Here is a 19,365-nt window from a genome sequence, read left to right as displayed (position 1 = left end):
TGGACCTATACCTTACCAGCAGGAACTGCAAGGGACACCCGAGACCTATTATGACCCTTATCAAGCCACCTTCATGCCTTCTTGGGGTCCCCCTGCTCACCCTTCCTGGTTCACACCTCCTCCTTATTCCTTCACAGATCCATACTATGCCCAACCAACTGCTCATTCGTTTCACTCTTATGCTCAGCCGCAACCTCAGTGGAATGAACCTTATCAGGGGTGGAGGCCCCAGTACAACTCTCATCCCACTCATTTTCCTCCACCACCTACTAATCCACAACCATCGCCTCCTCCTCCACCAAGGCAACCCCAAATGCCTGCCCAACCACAATGCCATCCACCTCCATCTCAATTACACACCTCCACTCAACTACCCGTACCACTTCCAAAGCCATACAATGGAGTAGCTCAACCCAATTGCAAAGTTGAGGCACAACATGTGCAATTGACTCCTTTTGAGCTCAATGATGTTCACCAAAGCTCAGGAAGAGTGTTGCAAAAGAGAGAATCTATTGACAACATTGACGGACCAAAGGAAAAAGAAGGTTCCAAAGAGGAGATCAAAGAACCATGGGCTTCACTTGATGAAGAGAAGAGATCAGAATCAGAGATCGAGAGAGTTCCCTCATGGTTACCATCAAATATTCCATGTATTCAAGAGAAAGATCAACAAAAAGAGGAAGATCAGAAGGTCATGATAGAAGGTGACATGAAGAATGATCCGGATCAGCAAAAGAACCAAGGATATCAAAGCTATATTGAGATATGGTTTCAGAAGGTCACTAAGTTGCAGCAGTACTTTCTTCCTCAGCTTTGTTTGATCCCTTCAACGCCAAATCATTTGGTCTCTGAGATCTGGATACTTGTCCAAGCATGCATTTCGAGCCTTCACATCATTTTTTCTCTAATCTCGATGTGCACATGGCTCCATTGGAAGTATTCTTATACTTGAAAATGATTTTGTTTTTCAAGTAGGGTAGGGTAGAGAAAAAAAAAAAAAAAGTAAAGAAAAGAAAAAATGAAAATAAGAAGAAAATAAAAATCTAAGGTGAAAACCTCCTTGGAGGCGCCTTAGATTGGCTCATTGATTGAAAACCTCCATGAGGCGGTCAATGGGTTGGAAAAAAGAGAAAATAAAAGGGAATAAGATCTTTGGGTGAAAACCTCCCTTGGAGGTGCCCAAGGCAGGCAATTAGGGTGAAAACCTCCATGAGGCGCCCTAGTTGTTTTTCAAAAAAAAAAGAGAAAAAGAAAAGAAAAATAAAGCTAATCTCCATTGAATAATTTCATGTTGCAGCAATGACATTGCAGGTTGCAAGAAGGACGTTTCATGACAGGAGGAGCACTCAAATCAAGGTTAAAGGAATCTTTCTTGTGCCTTCTACAGGAAGCTCTATATTTCTACAGGAAACATCCTGTAGAACCTTTGGACGAGCCCAATCCAATTTCAAAAGTGAATCTAATGGTGGGAATCTGTTGATTAGGCCTACAAGCACTTGTGTGTCCATCCCTTGCCTTTCTCCATCATTTTTTCCACCTCCTTGTGCTTCTCATTGTGCTTCTACAGGAACTTCCTGTAGAAATTGTGGGAAACTAGACATGGATTCCAAAAAGTGGCTTGGCGAACATTGTAGCTTCCTCAAGGGTTCAGAAGCCCTCATGCAATCTTCCAACTCCTCCTCCATCATCTCCATACCTGCATCACAGCCCAAGCTCAGTTTTCCCTTCCATGCAAACACATGCAAAGTGCCTTGAAGCAAAAACACCTATAACAAAATTTGTTTTTGCCATAACTTGAAAACCATGCATCCATTTGACAAACCGTTTTGTGGGGAACTGTACAAGGGTGATGAAAACATGCCTGAGCAGTTTCATGCAATTCCGATGCACGGTTTCCAAGAAATCAGCCTCCATCACCATCAGCCCTTTTTGCATTTTCTCCATATCCGTGCATCCGTTTCAAAACCTGTTTCATGGGGATATGCATGTGAGTAATGGTAACCTACCCAAGCAGTTTCAGCCGATTCCAATGCACGGTTTCTGAGAAATCGAACTCTGAAATCTTCAGCCATTTTCCATTTTTCTCGAAGTCCGTGCATCCATTGATCGCGATTTTGCTATGGGAGATGCATAATGATGATAGGAACATGCTCACCGAGTTTCAGATCAATCCGGTTTACCGTTTGAGAGCAATGGTGAAAACAAGTTCTGGTTTTGTGACCATGCAGCAGCAGCGGCTTGAAGGTGCAGCTCTGGACGTGGAAACAATTGCATGCAGCTCAGATCCAGCCAGAGGACACCTGCACAAGGAAAAACAATCAAATATTAGCAGCCAAGCCACATGCAATCAGAAAAACCAATGCATGCAGCAATGACAGGCCACAGCAGCTCACGACAGCCATTCAACTTCGAGGTATGTGACAAACTCATTCTTCTATTGCATAAACTTAATTTGAAAACTGCATGAATTGATGGAATGGTGGAATTAAGCCACAAATAGAATAAGTTTAACCCGACATCCAGTCCTCTAGCACTCATGAAAAATCACGTAGCATGCGTGGATAGTCATTCACGTGGAAGTTGAAGAAACACAAGCAATGGTAGATGTGTTGAACTCCAGTGAACATGGCATCAGTTGATTAACAAATAGAAGACATGCAGTTCATAACATCACTTCAGTTCGAAAAAGCCAGCGCTCATGTTTTTGCCACCTCACCACAAATCACGCAGTAATTTAAGGGACGCTCGGCTGAAACTCTCACCATTCAACTGCAGTCAACTGAAGCGCATGTCCACCATTTCCAGATCAGTTAACCGATGGTGCTCTACAAGATTTCTGCCTGCTGAACGAGCTCTCTTCTTGTGGAACAATGACCATATAGTCAGTTTGATAGCTCAAAATCGCAGTGTTCTTCTTCCACTCATTTATGAAGCTTTGGAGAAGAATACTCAGAGCCATTGGAACCAGACAATTCATGGTTTGACATTGAATGTGAGAAAGATGTTCATGGAAATGGATAGTGACCTTTTTCATGAATGTCGGCGCATATTTCAAGAGAAGCAAGCAAAAGCGAAAGAAAATGAAGAAAAACGTGAACTGATCTGGAAACATTTGGAAGAAGTTGCGGAGTCTAAAAGTGGAAGCAAAGAATCCTTGCCAGTCATTCAGGCATTAAAGATTTGAGGATCAGATTGAACCAGCTTTAAATGAGCAAGTTGATAGTTAACCTGATAAAGGGAACCCTTTAAAGTTGGTGAAATTTTTATAGGGACTTTGTTGTAAACCTTAATATGTTCAATATCTATGGAAGTCCAGAGAAAGCGGACCTGGAGGAATGTGCTCTTCTTAAGATTGTCTTGTGAAAGAAAAGTGGATGCGCTGTTCTAATTTGAAGGAGTGAAAGGTTATGATCAGCTTGGCTTGTTGTCCAAGTGAAGGAGAATGTAATGTATCAATCTTGTCGTGTTCAGGTATGAATGGATTTCCATCACTGATTTTAGAGTATTGGTTGCAGTGTTCAAATTTGCTATTTCGGAATTTCTGTGCTATTATGGTATCTTGACAAAGAACAAAGGCACTGCTAGCAGGCTATTCATTTCAGATCAACCTTCTCATCTAAAGAGAATGGAAATTTCACATTTTGGGCATGGCAGGACTGTAGCTGAAATCATAAATGCAAGACCACGCATGGAAAACCACTCAGCAATAGCTAATGTTGGCAAGGGCATACTTTCAGGTTCTCAAGTAGAGTCATATTGCCCACAGCAATGCACACTACTGGATAAATTAGAGGATGGTTCCATGCTTGAGTCCTCTATTGGAGATTGTGAAGAAGTATTCCAAGACAGAAAGGATGATGAGGGACAGCTAGAAGTTGAGAAATATAATTGGTTTATTCCTCAAGCTAGTGCTATTCCTTTGCAGTCTGTCCCTGAGATATCTGGGAAAGGTCAGATACTTTCTAATGGGTGTAGTTTGAGTTCCTTAGAATAGAATAGACAATGTGATACCACCCAATCACTGGATGGAAATTTAGGCAAGGTAGATTCAGATTCCATGGGACAGGAATTTACAAAGTCGATGATAATGGTGTTGCTCCCACAGGTATTGCCCTTCCTCAAACAAGCTGCCAGAAAGAAAAGAAAGAATACACCAGAGGGGAATTTGCATGCTTCTTCCATTGCTGAATATGATCCAAATAATGAATCTTTTGGTCAACACCGTGCAGTTAGAAATAAAGTTGGGAAGTCTTCAGGGACTTGATAGCAGAAAGTGACATAAAAGCCCTCACCTATGATATCAGTCCTTCTAACAGTGAGGAAGAAGAGCAGAAAAGGGGAGAAGATGAAGGATAGCCACAGCCAAGCTGAAAGGAAAATCACCCACAGTCGAGCAGGATATAGTGGTGCTGTCTGTTTCTACAGGAAGCCAGAACTCAGCTACACGACTGTTTCTACAGGAAGACAGAGGACTGTTTCTACAGGAAGCCAACAAACTGTTTCTACAGGAAGTTTGAAAAGAGGGAAGCCAAAGGAGGAATCGGCCGAGATGTTAGCCAAAGAAGCCACCAGGGCTATCAAAGATGAGGAGAGAGATTGGTTGCTCCGAGGATGAGCAACACTTTCAGTAGGGGGGTGATGATGAGCCCCAAAAATGGACAATTATTTGGGCTCATTCAACCTCCTAAGTTGACTTAATCCACCATTCTCATTGGTTTCTTGCATGTTTTTGATTATTTTTATGTTAATAGAGTGAATTTGGTTAGTCATTATGCCAACAAGTCTAATGGGTGCTTTGTGTAGCCTTTTTGGTCCACTTGGAGACAAAATTGAAGGTCTTAATGAGCACTTGGCAGCCAAATTCGTGGGAAAACAAGCTAGAGGATTTGTAGGAAGGTGTCCCCCTCATTTATGGGCCCTTACCTCGAATTCTCCACCATCAGCTCGGAGTTCAAAGGCCACCAAATCAATGAGCACAAGGGCAGCCAAGCAAGTCAAGTAGGACTACTGTTAACTACAAGTCTTGGGCAGCCAAGTCCCTAAATTTTAGGAGGACTGTTGGGTCCTCAAATTGTATAAATAAGAGGGCTTAAGACCTCATTTCAGTTAGTCAATTTGGTTAGCTAGTTAGCCAGTAGATAGTAGCTAGTGGTTAGTCATTTTGTAGCTGGTAGTTAGTCATTTCATAGCCTTGTTGTAGTCATTTTGTAATTCGATTTGTAGGCAATAGATTAGCTTTGCTTTCAGCTCATTCTCAAGCTCTTCTTGTGGACAATTTTGATGTAACTCTTCATTTCTTGATCAATAAAGATGAATCCAGCTTTGCACCAGCTCTAAATCTCTCTTAGGAGGCTATAGCTCTTGGGGTTGGGCCCATCCCAAGCACCCAATACCTCCTTTGATTATCTTTATGTGTCTTTGTTGCATTCTTAGAATAAAATTTGTTATTTAGATCTAAATCTTGTTTTGTTATTTAGTTTGTTTTTTTTATGAGTAAAATAGCTTTCATGCTCAGATTTGGTTGATAGGTTCTTAACAGAAAAAGCTTCAAGAAAAGGGCCATCAAACATCTGTGGTTTCACCTCTCCCTTAGTGGGATCAGGAGCTGTGACTAGGATGACTTTGAAGCCCACAAAAACACTGATTTTGCTTTGCCATGCAATCACTAGTGTTTGACTTTCATGTGTAGAAGTTGGTTACAAGTTCAAACTTTCAATTGCTTATTTTCATGAGTTAAAATACATGGTTTCATTGCAGGTCACACTTCTGTTCATTCTCTTTACTAACAGCTAGCAAATTAGGTCAACGTAACTAGGTCTTTGAATTCATAAGTCTTTGTTGGTTCAGATTGGAAAAACGACTTGCAGAGCACCTGTACCACCCCTTCATCTGCTTATTCTCCCTCAACACCATCCACTCCACCCTCTACTTAGAACCCTTGCTTCACATTTGCCATTCGCTCCCAAAACCCTAATTTTTGTGCAACATTGCTTCACTCTCCCTTGAGCAAATCTCACCATCTGCGCCACTCCTCGACTCCATCCTCCAAGTCTTGAACTCCCATACACCCCTATTTCACCTCCATACTCATTCCTCCACTTGTTTCCCTCCATCCATCCTCCAAAATCCTCGTTTCATAACATCCTGTAGAAATCCTGAACATCCTGTAGAAACCCCTGCAGACTTCCTCTAGAAGCTTGTAAACACGGTTGCCAAGCATCTGAACTTTATGAACTTCTCTGAAAGGATGCTAGGGATCCCTTAGACCCTCTCTTAGCCTTCCTGACCTTCCCCAAGCATTTCTCTCCTTGATCTATCCCTGCACAGTCAAGACCCAGTTAGAAGCACACACACATAATAATTCCAAAAACTTGAACAAAAATACAAAAACATGTTTTCTTTAAATCAAAGTAGTCTAGACACATGCATTTTACCTTCCTAGAAGTAATGGCATCTCTTCTCGTAGTTTGCATTCTCATTTTTGCATCAGTAGGACTAGTTGGTAGAATTAGGGTTAGCTAGGGTTTGCTAGGGTTTGTATTTCTTCTTGGCTTTCAGTTTCTTTTCGCAAGTAGATTAGCTTCCTTTGAGTTAGCTTTCGTCCATCAGTTAAAAAGCTTCTTCTAAGAGCTCATAGAAGTTGGCTCGAGCCCCTAGCAGACTTGTGCCAGCTGACCAAGTGACAGCTGCGGCAAGAGCTAGTACTTGTGCATACAGCACCGTCGCTTCCAAGTTTGTTACAAACTACCGGGTTGATAAAATTAGAGATAGGAAGCCCCAGGAGTTGTGGCATTATTGCTACAATACTGGAGCCCACCACATGGTCCTTGAAGGTAGGAATGAGGCAAGATCCACCTATTATCAACCTTTTTGGTATTCCTTTATCTCTCTAAATCTACTGCTAAAGCTATGGACAAATCAAAGAAAACTAATGAAAGTCACCACTACTTGGAATGAAACAATGCCAAAATCAATTCAACAATTAATTTATGAAATAACCTAAGCATACAAGTACAATAAGAGGAACCTTTGCTGCTAGGGTTGGGCCCTAACCCAAGTTCTTCAGCCCTCTAAGTCAACTCAATTCTGGATCAAGGAAATTCTCATTCTCATTATCATATCAAAAACATTACATAACAGTGCTTGGCTACAATCCTTCAACTCGAAAATGCTTAGTGCTCTTACATAAAAAAATTAAATCCTAATGAGGCTATAGGCCTCCTTATTTATACAACTAAAGTCTCTAACAACTTCCTTAGATATAGAGAGGCTTGGCTCCCAAACTCAAGATGAACTGATTCTTAATTATCACTCACTTGACTTCCAATGGTCTCCATGACTCAGTTGCTTGCAAATATGAGCTAGTGTGATTTAAGTGAGTGATATTCAAACGACTGAGGATTTAATGAGGAAGATCCATCTCCTATAACCTCTCCTTCTTGTATCGTTCAAGTTTTTCACCTTAATTAGCCAAAACTGCCATGATTTGCTACCAAAAACCTACAATCAATGCACATTAAACCACTAGACATAACATCTTACTTTTACTCATCCCATTAAGAAAAATACAACTAAAACATGTAAGTAATTATGAGAAGAGTTGATTTTAGTAAGCTTGTAGGTGTATTAAGGTCCATATAGTTACCCAATGATGAGGCTCATCAAGAGGAACATCTCATGTATCTTGGAACTATCAAAGATGCTTGGGTTGAACGCCAAAGACCCTGTGATGCCTAGGTCAAACACCAAAGAACCTGTGCTAGTGGAATCGGCCTCGGAAAAACAAAATTATTAGATAATTTCCCTTGTTAATTTTTTTTATATACATATATATTTTACATTTCCTTATTTAAGAATATGTATAGGTAGATATCTAAAGTATGGAGATGAAACGAAGAATTATATAGCTTGCATAGAAAGACTATAACTCTTTTGTTACTCGATGGCATACAATGCAGATCGGTGGCCAACAGACTTGGTTTCCCACTGGGCAAGTTGAGGCCACCTAACCAATCTATTTGGTGTAAATTAAATTCTTTAAAAATGAATGAAAAAAGAGGAACTACCAAGCTTAACAAAATAAAATAAAATATTATATTATATTAATATTGATAGTATCAATAATATGATATGATAATATTATTAGCCAACAAATTATATGGAGTGGTAATTTTGAAAATTCCCAGCAGATCTTGCAAGTGTTGCAGGAGAATAACGATACTTGTAATTCTCTCACACTAATCCGGGAAAGTTTTCATCTTCATCGTCAGTTGAGAGCGCAATATATAATGCTCCATAACATACATCCATTGGTTCCTACAATGGAAGCTGTTAATTCATGTAGAAATGTTTATATCTCTCAAGAGCTTGAGGACATGCGTGATGATGAGAGTGATAGGTTGTTATGTACAATTTGTCATGCAGTTCTTTCGACGGGAGAACCTACAACATTATTTCTTTGTAATCATCTTTTCCATATCTGTTGTATCTCTCACTCATTTCTACGTCGACCTTCTTGTCCCCTTTGTAGAGATGCATTGAATTCACTTTCCTTTCCAATGGAAATCTAGCTTATCAACTTTATTCTAACACTAAATCTATTTCATTGAAAAATTAAACTTTAAAATTTGTATGTTAATTTCCTAATATATTACTATATTCATATTAATAAATATAATTGATATTGTAATTGTGATTACTATAATTATTATTATTAATTAATATTACTATTAGATATTATTATTTTTATTGTTAATTAAATTTAATAACATTATTATTAATTGATAAATATTAATATTAGTCCTCGAAATTTATTTACTTATTAATATTAACATTAATAATTTTTATTTTTTTTATAAAATATATATTAACATTAATAGTTCTATTATTTAGGAATTCACGTTTTTGTGATCCATATTATATTAAGAAGAGTCTTTTCGTGATGATGAGCTACACTAAATCGTTTAAAACGAATAAGAAAAATTTTATTCTATGTGATTTCTATAGAAAAGACTCTTTTTAATTTTATTGTTATTTATAAAATATATATTATTATTAATAATGGTAGGTGGTACTACAAATTAATAAATAATAAAAATAATATAAGTATACATATTAAAAATTAAAAAATATAATATTAGTAATTATTAGATATTAATTATAATAATTATTATTTATTAGTAACAATAATAAATTATTATAATTATTAAATATTATATGAATAATTTATAATTAATAATAAATAATAATTTTCATTATTAATAATTAATCATTATTATAATTATTGATTCTAAACTTATAAATATTATAAGCTGAATAGATTAATATTATAAAGCATGGTCGTTAATAATATTTAATTATTTATTAATAACTATAATTGTTTATAATTATTAATAATTATCAACAATTAATAACAATTATAATTATTGTTCGTAAATGGATAAATATTATAAACTAAATGTGGCATTGGACTGTGGTTGACCATGATTGATTTTCAAATTGAGACAATCTTTCTCACAAGTGATGTAGGACCATGGTTGTTCATGGTTGATTTTTATATTGATACAATCTTTGTCACAGTGTGATGTTCGACCATGGACGAGCATGGTTGTCACAATGCGGCATTGGACCATAGGGACACATGACCTTTCAAGTTTGTATATACATCTTTCGCCTTCTTTTCTTCTTTTATATCTTCAAAATTCAAGTATTTTTCCATCTCAAAGATCCATTCCAACAATTCATATGGATTTATGTTACCATTGTAGGCTTCAGGATTAAGGTTGGGTTTTGTGTTTATTATGTTTATGGCCTCAATGAAACTTCCCTCCCCCTGGTCAATTTTTGGTTGATTTCTCCCTTTTAATACTCTAACTTGTTTTTTTCCTTCATCATTGATGTCTTCAACATGGGCACCCCTATGACATTCTATTTCAACAACTTTGAGCTTTGTTCTCATCCCTCATAATATCTCCACCATAGCGAGGTTTCCTTGTCTCTATGCCCTCTCTATTCTCCCGCATCCATTTTACATCATTGTACATAAGTTCTTTGTAGAGAAAGTCATATCTCTTCTCCTCTTGCCCAATTTTAAATTCCACTTTGGTATCATTTGGAGAATTCGAGGTTGGGGATAAGCCCAATCTTGTACTAATTCATGCAAGGATCAAGAAGATCACACAACACTCGAAACACAGTAATTTTGTCAAATAGATCCCAATGAACGATTTACAATTCACCCAGGATTTAATATTTGACATTTGTCATAGTTGAGAGGCCCAACCCCCTTTCATCTCACTAATTTCTCGATGGCATATCTCCTACACCAATTAAATCCTCTAAACACAAAATCTTCACCTTTTAAGGTTGATCAGTGACGATCATTTCAAATTCTCTTATATATTCTCCTTCAACCACTCCACTTTGTCTCCCCTTCATTTGTAACGCTCCCTCTCCTATGTTTTTGTGTCCACAAGGGGCTCCTTACGTTATGTTCACATGCCTTCCTAGTGAATAAGCACATTTTTTTGAAGAGCCTTTAAATCTAATAGTCATGATCGACATTGCATAATAAAATTAATGGCCTTAGGCTCATAGGGTACTAACACATTCAGCCCTTGATCAAATCCCCTTGGACTCCATGGGTTCTGATTAGTTGCAATATGTGGGGCTTGATGGCCCATCAGATGTGAAAGGATGTCCAATATGGTCTCTCCTCCGAAGTCTAATGGTTGGTGATTAGGTGAGTGCTTTAATTGTGTAGATTTATTCTTGTGAGATCAAAGGTCCTCGTCAATTTTGGCGTCTATTCACGGTTCCAATCCCACGCCAATTTCAAGTATGCACATATTTTTATGAATTTGTTTTTGGCTCGACAATGCCCACTCCTATGTCATTTTGTTGAGGCTTTTCGAGGTAGCAAACCAACCCCAATGAAACTAAATCACCTTTATGATCAAGTGATCCAATATTTAGAAGGCTAAGGACTTTATTTATATCCATTAGAAATCCTTATTCTAAAGAGATATAATATTCACAAAACCAAAACTCAACTCAGAAAGAAAATATATACAAGTGAGGAGGATTGCATATTCATCCAAGATTCTCTTAGATAATAGAATAATATCATTTTACATGTAACACTTACCTCGGTATTTAATCATGAATTATAATGAAAGATGTGTCAATTGCTTTTAAACGACTTTGAACTTTTCGTGATCACATTTTGTGTCTATCATTGACAACAATATTTAATTTATTTGCATAACCACATTAACAAATATGGTTCATATACGTCAATAGGCATATATCAATCACATTCACAACCACGATAGTAAATGTTGCTAATATACGACGAGATGCTTTAGGAATATATATATATATATATATATATATATATATATATATATATAAATATATAAATATATATATAAATATAATATTTCATAAAATATTATAATTACTATATCATATTGTTGATAATAATTATAAAAATTATTTATAATAAAAATTATTATATTATATTAATATTGATATTAGCAATAATATATAATGATAATATTATTGATATTATTAATTTTATTAGCTCTGGGGCTTATAATATTCTTTTGGTGTATAAAATTAATCTAAAGGGTTGAAAATTAATCCCTTCGAAACCATTGTATGTAGCTCGATTAGTAATCACGTTCTTATCAAGTAATATGTAAAGCATGAGATCCCAAGTTCAAATCCGTGTGGGTTAGACCAATAAAAATATATATATTAATCCATTAAATTTATTAATCTCATGGGTTTATAATAGTAACAATCTCTTAGGTTTATTACTTCCTTAAGTCCCAAAGGCTTATAATATTAATAATATTATCATATTATATTGTTGATAATATCAATATCATTATAATATAAATAATAATATTTTATGAAATATTAACTATTTTTCTAATATTATTATTAATAAATATATATTATAAACAGAAGGGACTAATATTATAGGCACAAAGATTATCACTATTATAAATCTAACGGATTTACTATAAATGTAAGGGATTAATAAATCCAAGATATTAATATTATAAACCCAAAAGATTTTAAACCCAAAATTCAATATTCATTTAAAAATAACATATGTAATATTTGGTCCAATAAATTCCATATGTGATATGAACATATGTAACGTATATTAAACCAAACCAACCACGAACTCAAATTTTTCACTTATCCTAGTAAACTAAGCAAAATTGAAGTTTTCATCCGTTTGGTGGACAATGATGTCAAGGTTGAACAAAGAAACTTTAGGTTCTCACCCGACAAAAAATTATCAGGATTAATTAATATCTACAAGCCTAGTGTCCCCTTCACAGATACTTGCAATTCGCATGATCTCAAAGATAAATGGAATGGAAGAAGACTCACAATTGGATAGGCCAACTATCAAACGACCGCTAATATCGGATTTTTGAGGTGATCAAATGGAAATCAATGGCGAGTAGAGGACACGTCAATTAGATGAAATCCTACATCGTGGTGAGTATCAATGGGATCCACGGAATTAGATTGGTGGCCTAAAAAATTGTCAAAATTTTGATGGATGAAGATGATAATATTGTTTTGTTCCAAAATATAATGGATTGGAGTCACTTGGATGGACATGTTGGAGATCACAAATAATATAGAGTAGTAATTTTGAAAACTATCAATGGATCTTGAGGAGAACAAAGATACTCGTAATTATTTGACACTACTATGAGAAATTTTTCATCTTCATGATGACTTGAGAGCGGAATATATTGTGCTCCATAGCATCTGGCCAATTGTTGCTACTATCACAATTGTTAACAGCTCAAGAAACCTTTCTATCTCTTAAACGTTCGGGGGCACAGGTGATGGTAAGAGTGATACATTATTATGTGCAATTTGTCATGAAGTATGTTTTCGTGAGAGAACCTACAATAGTATTGAATTGTAATCATATTTTCCATGCCCCCTATATCTTTATCTCGTTTGAACATAATATTTCTGGTCCACTATGAAAATATGAGTTGACCTAGCTCTCTCCCCCCAATGGAGGACGTGCTCACCACTATCATTCCTCCATTAACTTGATTTGATTGAATATTCATCTCTAAATTCTGTTGTCGTATAATATGTCCATATGATAATATGGTTTTACACGATTAATAAATTTTAGGAATTATTAACGCCGTTTTCATATTATATTGGTAGTATGGGGTGATAGTGCTTATTTGTGTGACATTTATTTATCTTAGTATCGTTTGAAATTTAGGAAAGATTAATATCATGTACAGTGATGTCAACTATTCACTTGGATTAGATATTCATTTTACTAAATCATTCTTATTCTATAGAATATTATAGAATATGTAATGAGTAATATAATTAATTGAATAAAAAATATTTGACACATAAGTTAAATGGGCTAAAATTTATCATGTGATGCTTTAAGCATTGATAGTCTATACTATTTTAACCCAATGTTTTTAAAACCGGAACTGGTGACCGGACCGGTCCACCTAATGAACCGGTTTACCGACCGGAACCGGTCTAACCGGGACTGGTTTGGTCTAAACGAACCGGTTTTAGAAAAATACATTAAATAATTATTTTTTAATGAAAAAAACTATTTTTAAGATTTAAAACCATGATTCCAAGCCAATAGAGACAAAATATGCAAAGATTGCTCATTTATATACCATGTAAAGGTGAATATATCAAAATGGCACCGAGTGCAATACATATCATCGACAAAATACATAAGCAATGAGGCTCTAAATGGCCTCTAGAGTGCAAAAACAAAGCCTACAAACTATGGGGCCAGTGGCCTACTACAAGACTTCAGTCTAGACTCTACATATATGATAATAGTGAATACTATAATAGTGATCAACATTATCACTTGAAGTTGAAACTTCTCATGAGTCTCAGTCATCATGATCAAACTTAGTTGGTTGAGTCTCGACTCCCAAACTTTGCAGTCACAAACTTCTCTATTGGTTCAGTGACTTGAGTCTCAAACTTCTGAAGGTATTCTGCCCTAATATGCCCTATTATTTCATTTGGTGCTCCACATGGCTTTACATGGCCTCCTATCCCAGCCAAGTGTTGCTTGAACCTGTTAATACCCCCTCCTTGAATGGATTTTTGGCAATATTTGCAGATCATTTTGCCATCAATCATATCACAATGAGCCCATGCAGTATCTCTGGCTTTTGGAGGCATGATGACTCCCTGGATGGTAGATCATAGAAGTGAGAAGTTTATAACACATAAAAAAAATTAATTCATGGACAACAGTCAAATAAGGAATTTTCAAGTGCAAATCCTTACCTGGAAATGAAAACTAGCTTCCTTAGCCTCCTCTTGAAGATGGCAACTCCACTGACAGCTACACACTATCTCCAAAATAGCTCCAACTCCAACTCCAAGATGACTACTTCAGCAAAAAATCCACACTCTCCAAGCTCACAAACAAACTCACAAACACTCACAAACACTCCAAATCAGTTGTGTGAGACAAATGAGAGTGAGAGGGTTCTCTTATAGCTTGGAGAGGGTGTTTTTGGAGGGAAAATACCTTTACCTCCCCCCCAAAACCCCTAAACCACAAACCACCAACGCCTTTTTCCAACATTCGGTGGGCATGCCATAAATTGGCTGGTTTAGGACGGAACCGGCCGATTTGATATAAACCAGCCGGTTTCGTCCTAAACCGACCGGTTTTCACCGGTTAGGGCCAAAAATCGGGCAAATGAAGGGTCTGACCGGGTTTTTAGGCCGGTTCGGACCGGCCAGCTAGCTAACCGGCCGGTTTGACTGGTTACCGGTTTTTCTGAGCGGTTTTTAAAACTATGTTTCAACCTAGGGTGGATGTAGGGCAAGCCTAGGGTGGATGTAGGGCAAGGGAATTTTCCTTTTTTTAAATTAACACACATGGTTGCATATAAAATAATATGCTAGGTCTAGTAACTACATCATGTTCGGGTCGTGCACCCATGGGAACCCAAAATTCCGTCCGGGCGGGTCAGGTCATGTCACTTGTGGGCGTGCCTTCATTCGGGTCGTGCACGCATGGAAACCCAAAATTTCATTCGGGCGGGTCTGGTCATGTCAATTGTGTGCATGCTTTTATTCTAGTTGTACTCCCATGTTAACATGTTTGGGCATGTTGGGTCGTGTCAGTTATGAGAACCTACAGACATGGTCTTCTGGCAAAAATGTTAAGTGTTGATCACCCATGTGCCTTGTGCCTCTTCGTGTGACATGATTTCTAACCACTTCATTCTGCCTTCGTTCAAGTTGTGCACCCATGGAAAATCATAATTCCATTCGGGAGGGTCGGGTCATGTCACTTGTGGGCATGCCTTTCTTCGACACGTGTGCACATGGAAACCCCTAGTTTCATTTGGGTGGGTGAGGTCAGATCATGTCACTTCTAGACATGCCTTCATTTGGGTCATGCACCCATGGAAACATGTTCAAGCAAGTTGGATCATGTAACTTGTCGGCACATGAACACATAGGGTCATGCCAAAAATTCTATGTTATGACCGCTTGTGCACCTTGTGTTTGTTCGTGCAGAGTATTTGTTTACCGCTCCATCATGCCTTCATTCGGGTCGTGCACCCATGGAAACCCTATTTTTCATCTAGGTGAGTAAGGTTATGTCACCTGTGGGAGTGATTGCATTTGGGTCATGCACCCATGGAGATGGGTTCAAGCAGGTCAGGCCATGTCACTTATGACTACTGAGGCACATGAAGTTGTGCCAAAATTGGTATGTTGTGATTGACCTTGTGCCTTGTGCCCATTTGTGTGACTTATTTGTTGGCCTCTCCATAATTCATTTGTTCGATGCGCGCGCCCATGGAAACCTGTTCGGTTAAGTGAGGTCATCTCACATGTGGGCACCTGGGCACACGAGGCCATGCCAAAAATGCTAAGTTTTGATTTCCCTTGTGCCTTGTGCCCGTTTGTCTAGCTTTTTTGTGAGGTGCTCCCTCACGCATTTGTTTGGGTCATGAATCCATGGAAACACATTCGGATGTGTCAGCTTACGTGCTGTCACTTTTGGGCACTCAGGCACATCGCACCATGCCAAAAATGCTATGTTGTGACTACTCGTGCGTATTGTCCTTGTTTGGGCAGCCTATTTATTGAGTGCTCCCTCATGCCTTCATTCTGTTCATGCGCCCATGGTAATTCCTTCGAGTGGATCAAGTCCTGTCACTTGTGGGCACCCGAGTACCCAGGGTTGTGCCAAAAATGCTAGGTTGTGACCACCAACCATATGCCTTATTCTCATTCATGTGGTTCGTTTGTGGGTCGCTCCCTTGTGGCTCGATTTGGGTCATGCACCCATGGAAACGTGTTTAGGCAGGTCAAGTCGTGTCGTGTCACTTATGGGCACATAGGGTTGTGCCAAAAATTCTATGTTGTGGCTACCTATCTAACTTGTACCCATTTGCGCAACCTGTTTACTGATTGTTCCCTTGTGCCTTAGTTAGGGTCGTGTGCCCATGGAAATCTCATTTCACCCAATTCTCTCCTCTGTAATGTATGTCACATGATCTAGTGTCAGTTGGTGTTATCACTATGCTCCTCTTCCATTACGTGGATGGGTGATGGGTAGTCTTGGAGGAGTGCCTCATTGATCTCATAAGTGTGTTTTTCTCTATTTTTTAGGTGGTATCGAAGGAGTCACAAGCTATGTACAATGTAGGTCAATGGGTAGGGTTGATGTTCTGGAGATTAACACTAGCTATGAAGACATCAAGAATGGATGAAATGAAGAAAAAACATATTTTCTTTGATGGCTCAATTACGACTTCAACTAATGTATTTCAATAAAATTCCTTGAATGAAGATTGATACAATTGTAGTGATGAGGTATGCATCGACAACAAATTTCTTCTTTTGGATGGTTTTATTTAATACAGAGATATGTAATTTTAAAATTCACCACTTAATTTGCAAAATGGGTGAGAGGTTTTTTCAAAAGACAGGTTTCCAAGCAAGTTTTCTCTAGAAAACTAGAAGGGAGGGGAAGTTTTTTATGTCCGCAAAATGTTCAGACAATGTTTGCTGGATCTTCCTCCTTGCCCATTATGATTGTAATATTTTGGAATATTTGTTTTTAAAACCTCTATCCATTTTTTGTTTGCGAAAGAAATTACACCAACGAGCAAGCGAGTGATAAATTACAAACTCGCCAAGTAGTTCATATTCACCTACAACCTCAAATAACGTTTTTCTTTCTCAATCTACCCAAAAATGCTATACACTTAAGAGATTTCCAATAGATCCAATAATTATTAAAAATCATAGGTTGAAAAAAATTCCAATTATAGTTGCATGCTTATCATATCAAAATTGTTCTACACTATGTATCACTCCTCAATAGTTTTGCATTGAAACAGGTATACCATAGAAATCAATCTGGTGCACAAAGAGGATGACCGCGAGAATGGGTTATGGCCCATAAAAACTATAATTTGTACAGAAATGGAGCACCTTAATCCCGCCAATTTGAATACTGAAAATACATATTAACTTTGGACCGATCTCATGTCCATATTGATCGTGCAAGTTGTGGGAATCTCCATAAGACAAGGTAAATTGCCTTGCAAGTAAGGTCAAAGACATAATCCTTAGTTTCTTTTTGAAGGGCCTTCCCATTTTTGCCACTTGTGATCTTTCTTGATTCATCTGCAATTCCATCTCTCACAGTAATCATCTTTCCATCTTCATTATCATTCTTAAATTCAATAGAAAAAAACCAAGAAACCTCAAGGATGAGAGGCAGAGATAATTATTACTTGTTGGTTTGCGCAACTTCTTGATAATTGGCTTCTCTATTCCCTATCCAATGTTAAAGCTGAGGTAACTGTGTTATAAAAGAGGGTTGTCTACTAGCTTGGATTGAATCATCTACACTAGAATGTTTAGAAATTGAAGATTGCATCTGTGTGGAACATGTAGCTTTTGGGCCTGACTCTGGTGTGGGAAATTGTGATTGATGAGATGCCCCTCCTCTATATTGTTTTCTACTAATTGAATTTCCATCTCTCAAGTTTATGTTGGGTGTGGAGCCTGATTATCTTCTTTATTCAAAAGTATCGTTGCATTGGAGCCCAATTTGTAATGTGGCAGCAACACTACTTGTACGTGTGCACTACTAGTGGGGTCCGGGGGGGCACCGAAGATTATTTGGAGTCCCTCTCCCCATGCAATGGATCGGGGGCAGCGCTAAAAATAGATGTAAAATTGCCGTGTAAAATGTTGTAATTTCGTAGTCAATCTAGGTTGTTCATTAGGCGGAGATATGACGGTAGAAGTTATGTTTAATTTAGGGTTTTTTTTCCCTATAAGGCCACCCCTCACTATATATGAAGGAGTTGTATTGCGTCTATGTATATTTGTATTCTAAGTGATAAAGAGAGAGGAGATTATGTGAGAATGAAGAGGGAATTACAATAGATCTATTGTAGGTTGTATCTCTTCATTTTGTTGGATAATATAAAAGGAAGGATTGGTTGTTTCTCCATGGATGTAGCCCAAATTGGGTGAACCACGTATATCTCTGTCTCTCTTGTTTTATGTGTTTTATGTGTTCGTATTTCTACAATATATTTTATCTGTTCCATTTCTCTGTAATATATAATTTTCTAACAGTCTCTTATTGAAAACGAATTTAATGAACTCCCTAGAGGAAACATTTTTCCCAATTCTTCAACCACAACCTATATATTTATACAAGGAAAATCCAACATGGATATGATACTTACAATAACAAAAAATGCTCTCTAAGGCTTACAAACTCAATGATTTCTATTTAGACTCTGTAATTAATGATTGTGTATGTTACACCCCTATACTACTAGTGTAACCCCTTATTATTATTAGTAAAACCCCCTTATTATATTGATGTACCCATGTAGCACCCATATTGTTACTATTGTGCCCCATAGAAGCCCACTATTGTTATTATTGTGCCCTTACATTATTATTGTTGTGTCGCTTCTGATTATATTATGACCCCTTATACTCCTATATATAGAAATGAGGTCTTTCCATTTGTATCATCCAACAATTGTTCATTTTTGTAATGTAAAGGAGGTTTCCCCCTCGAAGAGGATTAATTCTAAGGCATTGATCTCTCTTTTCTATCTTTTTGTGAGCTAGTTTCATAACATGGTATCAGAGCTTTTGGATTCTAGGGTTTCGCTGCTCCAAATAGGTCATCGTGGAATTTTTGCTATAATTATTTTTGTGCGATGTTTCAAAAGTGAAAAAAAAACCCATTTGAGATGAAATCATACTGAACGTTGTGTCGCAATTTCAGAGCTTTTC

General features: G+C 37.3%; 1 pseudogene; it reads left to right on the top strand.

The window, feature by feature from the left end:
- Window positions 1-2,788: 2,788 nt before the first annotated feature.
- LOC149171796 (serine/threonine protein phosphatase 2A 57 kDa regulatory subunit B' beta isoform pseudogene) lies at window positions 2,789-3,184 on the top strand (annotated as a pseudogene).
- Window positions 3,185-19,365: the final 16,181 nt, after the last annotated feature.

Source organism: Pinus tabuliformis, chromosome 4_2, assembly GCF_031772625.1.
Source record: "Pinus tabuliformis cultivar Carrire ecotype Pingquan chromosome 4_2, CPIR1, whole genome shotgun sequence".
Classification (NCBI taxonomy): Eukaryota; Viridiplantae; Streptophyta; class Pinopsida; order Pinales; family Pinaceae; genus Pinus; species Pinus tabuliformis.
The sequence above is the reverse complement of the archived record's forward strand: the minus strand, read 5'-3'. Positions and strand labels throughout refer to the sequence as shown.